Consider the following 6,000-nt stretch of genomic DNA (forward strand, 5'->3'; position numbering starts at 1 on the left):
ATTTAAAAATGAATTTTTGAAACAATTTGTTATTTTAAGTGCAGAAAATTCAGTGAAAAAAGAAGAAAAATAATCTCCCCTCTCTGTCTAGTATTTTCCAACATTTCTTTCACTCTACTCCAAAACCAAATCATTTTCGAAGCTTACCCCGCAACATCTCTTTCTTGTAGAATGCAGCATTTCTAAACAATCGAACAAAGTCAGTTTTTATCAGCGTCGTGTGTTCATCTTATCAACACTATTAAACTGCTCACGCTCTTATCACTTCCTACGTTTTATCATAATGTTTTTATGCTTTCAAGATGCTTTTTTCTAAAATTTATGCGAGCTCGATAACTACAAACGCCTCTTTAGCTCAGTGACAGAGCACTGGTCTTGTAAACCGGGGGTCGTGAGTTCAATCCTCACGGGAGGCACAGCTAACGCTCAAATTTTTTTGAAAAAATATGGAATTTGATTTACATGCATTTATAAAATTATATACAATATATACTTCTACTAGTTTCTTCTTCTAGCTTTCGTTATTATATTATATTCGTAGAATGGGTTTAAATTTGTTTGGATTTTATACAATTTCATTTGGCCATCTGTGTGAACCAAATACGAAGACTTCTGAGCTATCTGGCTTAATGATATTGGGTTACGAAATATGCGCTGCGGTAATGTAGTTTGCAGTTAAGAGATCTTTGATTCGAAAACGAAAAATTGCGAATTGTAGTGAAAAGAGATATATACAGTATATCACTATGCTATACGAGTTATCATATATGTTGCAAATCAGCAAAGCTATACGGTATTCCAAAAGTTCAGCTGACTACTAAACATTTCACGGTCATTTCAAATGTGTACACAATAATTTAATCAGTGTTGAATTAAGCAGCATTTAGTATCAGCTATTCTCTTTGAAAAATTTTGTGTTTCTTTATTCCCGTAGCCGATCTCCAGGAGCACCAGCGAAAAAAATTTTTGGCGGTGAGAATTTTTTTTTGCTTAAAGTTCTTTCAAATACAAAAACCAAAAAATTTAATATTACAATAAATAAATGCAAGTAGTAATGGAGGGACTAGTCAAAAGTTTAGTTTTTGACAAAACGCGGCTTCCCACAAAAAAAGTTTATTTCTCTGAAAAAATTTACACTTTACAAAGAAATTGAATGAAATTAAAAAAAAGTGAGTATTCGAGGCGTAATAGTGTGTCTATTGATAAGGTAAAATTATTTTAAATATAGCAGTTTCTGAATGAAATGGTAATGGTAAATCGCCTGAATTGAAAAAAAGGTTCAAACACTGCACGGACCACCAATTATGTGACATAGCATAAAATACCTTGAGTTGGCACCGCATAACATTAGCACTGTCTGAGCATATACCTGCGTACATACATACACATATAAGCATCTGATATTATTTGGTTGCATGCGAGAAAGCATGTCCGCATTTGCAAAAAAAAAAAAAAAAATGAAAAAATACAGAAGCACAAACGTTTGAACGATTTACAGGCGTGTAGTCACATATTTGGCGTGTTTTCCGTCTCTATGTATAAACACATATTTTTTATACATATCTACGCCTATAGCAGCCAGCATAAATTTGTATGTGCAACAATTTCGCCAACAATGCTGCTTGCCACATGCCACATGCTAACACGGCAACATTCCTATTGTGTTTTAACACATGCATTGCTTGTAAATAATTTACAAAGTAGCTACTAAGTTTATATGAATTAAATAGCGCCTGTGTGTGTGTGTGCTTGTGAGCATGCAAGTTGCGGCAATTAAATGGCAACGGACAGCCGGCTAGTTGTGGGCTAATCGGCGCCTTGCGCGCTCATTCCTAAACTGGCGTTGAGTTGTGATGATTAAAAGCACATAAATACACATACATATACACACATATATACATTTAATTATAGAAACATATGTACAAGCACTTTTTTAAAACGCGCACAAAATCCATGTTGCTCATACGCCTTGGCCGACAGCCCCACCTCCCTTTGCGTTTTTTCTTGCTAGCCACACATGTTGGTTGTTGTTGCTGCTGTTTATGTTGCTAGCATGATTTTTGATACTTTTTAGTTGTTTTAAATTGTTTTCGTTGTTGCTTCATTTTAATCGCGTGCTCTGCTACGGCGCTGCTTCGTACGAGTACGCGTGAGCAAGTTCAGGAAAATAGGTATTTGAATTGGTCGCTTGAAGCGTGACGGTCAATGATCAGCGCGTACGCGTTGCTGCTAGAAACCACAGTGACTAGCTATTACTCAGCATATGTAAAGATACGAGGGTGGCCTTTTATACTTTGGGATTAGATTACTCTTGCCACTCTGATTGGGATAACTCCAAAGATGCGTTCTGAACGTGTTAACCGCTTTTCAGGTGTCGAAAAACTTTCACTTCAAAACTTAGTCTCCGAAACAACAACAGATTTTGGACGACCTTCACCAAATTAGTCTTGTAGTTATCTACGACCTCGATTGAATTCAGCATACAATCGATAAACACTCGTATTTGGTAAAGCTTTATCTTAAAACACTGAATTAAGTTCTTCGATGCACTCTTGCTGAGTTAAGCCACGTCGAAAGTTGTAAAATAATAATCGCGCAACATTTTTTGTTCGCGATTTAATTAAATTCTTTGGCCGAGATGAATATTATAAGTTACTGTAAACAACGCAAATAGCGCTCGTATGTCAAAACGTGCTGAGTATGTATAACATCAAAAATGTCAAACTTTACGTTAAAGTTGTGAGTTGCCAGATTGCAACACTAGAGTAACCAAATCCTGAAAGATGAAAGGCAACCTACGTATATATATATTATTTAATTTATGTAATATACATTTGCAAAAGAGTGTGTAAAAATGTGGAAAAATTTTTTAAATTTTACAATCTTTGCATTTGCGTGCAATTATTTAAAATGTTTTCTGCTTTTAGAAAAAAACTTTAGAAAACATTTACTACCACGTTTAATTCTTTCGCCTACTAGACTTTTCTGTAAAACAAATAATTAGGCTGGAAACTACTGTAAATATTTTTCTTAGAGTTTCTTACAGTCTCCAACCACTGATATGAACCTTTCCAGCCAATAAGATTGAACGCGATATTATCTAATTACTTTTTTTTACTGGAAAGATCACATGCTATTTTGAATAAATATATTTTTTTGGAGTTCCATTGAGTGAGGAAAGCTGCTGCATTTCCAAATTTGGATAAAAAAGCGCTAACATCAGCTTTGGCCACCAAAAATTTGCTTACTTTGCTGTCTACAATTCGTGGAGCACTTGTTAGGAGCCGAAATTATTAGGTTTCGACTCATTATACTCCCTTTGTCTTCCATAATAACACCTATTATAAATACTTATTCTCTACTGAAAGCTTCTACCCAAACTTCAACTTATATAGAATCGTCTTGCGAATGTTGAATCAAAACTAGCTTTATGCTGGCAGGCAGATTTTAAAGATATTCAAATCGGTGTGGGAATTTTTAGACAGCTCGTTTGATTCGCAAAAACAGAAATTTTAAATTCTGAGACCCAAACAGTGTTTTATAAAAGTTTTAGGCACAGGCGCGACCATCTTTCAAAATTATGATTTTTGAATGATATTCACAAACTCGATACACGTGGTTTTAGAATTTTAGAATATTACCAATTGATAAAAAAAATAAAGCTAATTTATTTTTGAAATACTTATTTGTTTTGGGAGAAAATTTTGGCAGAAATTCTACAAACCTCCGTATATTATTTGCCATTATTTTGCATTTTGAAAGAGTTATCTAAATCTTTATCTACTTATCATACAATTTGTGCCACTGTCAATTATTTATTTTGCAGCGTATTCCGCACATCAACAGCTAAAAGTACATTTTAAATTTTAAATGTTTTTGCTGATTTTTTTAACATTTTCAGTTAATACATTTCAAGTGTTGACCGTTATAATTTCGATTGTTATGGTTCTCGTGTGTGTTTTGGTTTGGAAATTTTGATGTTTTATTTGTTTTAGAGATTTGCATAATGAAGATTTAGTTGCGCGTATGTATAGATATGTAAACCAGTATAAATATTTTCTAATTTCATTATTAAAATGTTAATAGTTTAAAGCTTCGGTTAATCAATGGCGGAGTCAATAAACTTATTTCAGCGCCGCTATAAAGGCTTGGATATTAGCAATCAAAAAGGTGGTACAAATAAAATTTTTACTAAAGTACATGTAAAAAAAGTTTTAAAAATATTATATTTTATATAACATATAATCATATTTGATAATTAAAAAAAGATATTTCAAAATTAAAAAAAAAATTGTGTACCATTTTTTTGAAAATAATAGCAATTTCTATTTTCTAATCTTGTTTTAAAAATTATTCTAAAAAATTGTTGAGTATATTTATGAACATGAGGTATATAAATGGAAGCGTTATTATATATGATCGTAAGAAATATGCGAATTCTGAAATATACGTTTCTCAGCTTTCCAAATACACCGATGCTTATCACTGACTTGTGTATCTCTTATCAATTTATCAGTTATCTATTATTTCATCAATTAGGTTACTATCTTTCACATCATCAACCCTTGTTTCAAGTCTGGTTAACTTTTTAAGCGCCTCTTTAGCTCAGTGGTAGAGCACTGGTCTTGTAAACCAGGGGTCGTGAGTTCAATCCTCACAGAAGGCACAGCTAACGGTGAAATTTTTTGAATATTACTAACCAGCATTTCGTATATTCACGGTACCGTTTTTTGAAACTGTATGTCTGGATAATTTTTGAGATATTTTGAAGAGTTTTTACACAATTAGTTTCCTAGCTATTTTGAGAGGGATTTATTTTACAGATCTATTTTAAGATTTGGAACGATTTTATCTTTTCTTGTTAAGTGCGATATAAAGCCAGGAAAAGAGTCAAAACCCTTCAAATATCTATGGGGTCTAGGCCTATTGTAGCACAGTTTTGTGGCATAAAGCCCAGCAAAGGTTCTAAAATCATTATTTTAGTTACATACTTGTACATATGTATATGGAGGCTGGAGAAACATATAAAAAGATTTCATAGCTGAGCTTTGTAGAGTATTCTATACTCCAACGTGTCCGGAGTGCAAAGGAGTGTTTCTTATAGCATTATTGAGCTTCGATAAACAAATATTTGGCAAAAAATATTTTTAAAGTCAAAATATGAAAAAGAAAAACATTCTCAGATGATGATACATTACTGCTTACATATTTTTTAGAGTTCAGATTATATACCACTGAGTTAACTACAAGTAAATCAAGTTTGCTTTGAAAATTATAAACAAAAATCATAAAAATATTGTTACTTCTTTTATATTAATACTTCATAAACTATGAGCGTTTTGTTTTGATTTATTTTGCATTATGATTGGCCATATACCACATTTACGCTTTCGTGTGAGCATGTGAGTTCATTGACCAATTGGCTTATTATTTGCCGGTCGCAGAATGACTACACGTTCGCTGATAGAAATCTCTAATTAAAATTTGTAATTATTTCGTTTTTATTTGCGAAACTGTGCAAAATATAGATTTATGGTTTGCAGTGCAAACATTTACTGAGTTTCAGTGCGTTTATATACAATTTAAAAACCTGATATAAAAGTAGGCAGGCAGGTGTAAACAGTAACTAAAAATACTAGTAGGTATATGAATTGCAAAATGTCAGAATCTTACCTTTAATTTAATGTGTATACATATTTATATATAACTTAGAAAGATTAGATCATTGTTAAGGTATTTCCCACTTCAATAGTAGAACGGCGATACTAGCCTTAAGTTCGAGACTAGTAAAGGGATGTCTCGACTTCTTAGCTCTAGTATCGGGTTACTTCATGATTAGACTGATTATGGTGGCTGAGGTAATTTCAGGAAACTGCGAAGCTAATGAGCTAGCTAGGTCAGGTACTCCTGTCTCGCTAGCAACAAAATGGGAACGGGTAGAAGCTCTACTGCATCTTGCGGTTCACTACTGTATGGTTGGACCTCAGGTGAGCTCAGCAA

General features: G+C 33.1%; 2 non-coding genes across 2 annotated transcripts; both read left to right on the plus strand.

Moving 5' to 3' along the window:
• The first annotated feature begins 344 nt into the window (after nucleotides 1–344).
• On the plus strand, nucleotides 345–416 carry TRNAT-UGU (transfer RNA threonine (anticodon UGU)). The gene has a single exon. It is a non-coding gene; the product is annotated as a tRNA-Thr (tRNA).
• Nucleotides 417–4,594: 4,178 nt separating this feature from the next.
• On the plus strand, nucleotides 4,595–4,666 carry TRNAT-UGU (transfer RNA threonine (anticodon UGU)). The gene has a single exon. It is a non-coding gene; the product is annotated as a tRNA-Thr (tRNA).
• The last annotated feature ends 1,334 nt before the right edge of the window (nucleotides 4,667–6,000 follow it).

This window comes from Bactrocera oleae, chromosome 3, assembly GCF_042242935.1.
Source record: "Bactrocera oleae isolate idBacOlea1 chromosome 3, idBacOlea1, whole genome shotgun sequence".
Taxonomy (NCBI): domain Eukaryota; kingdom Metazoa; phylum Arthropoda; class Insecta; order Diptera; family Tephritidae; genus Bactrocera; species Bactrocera oleae.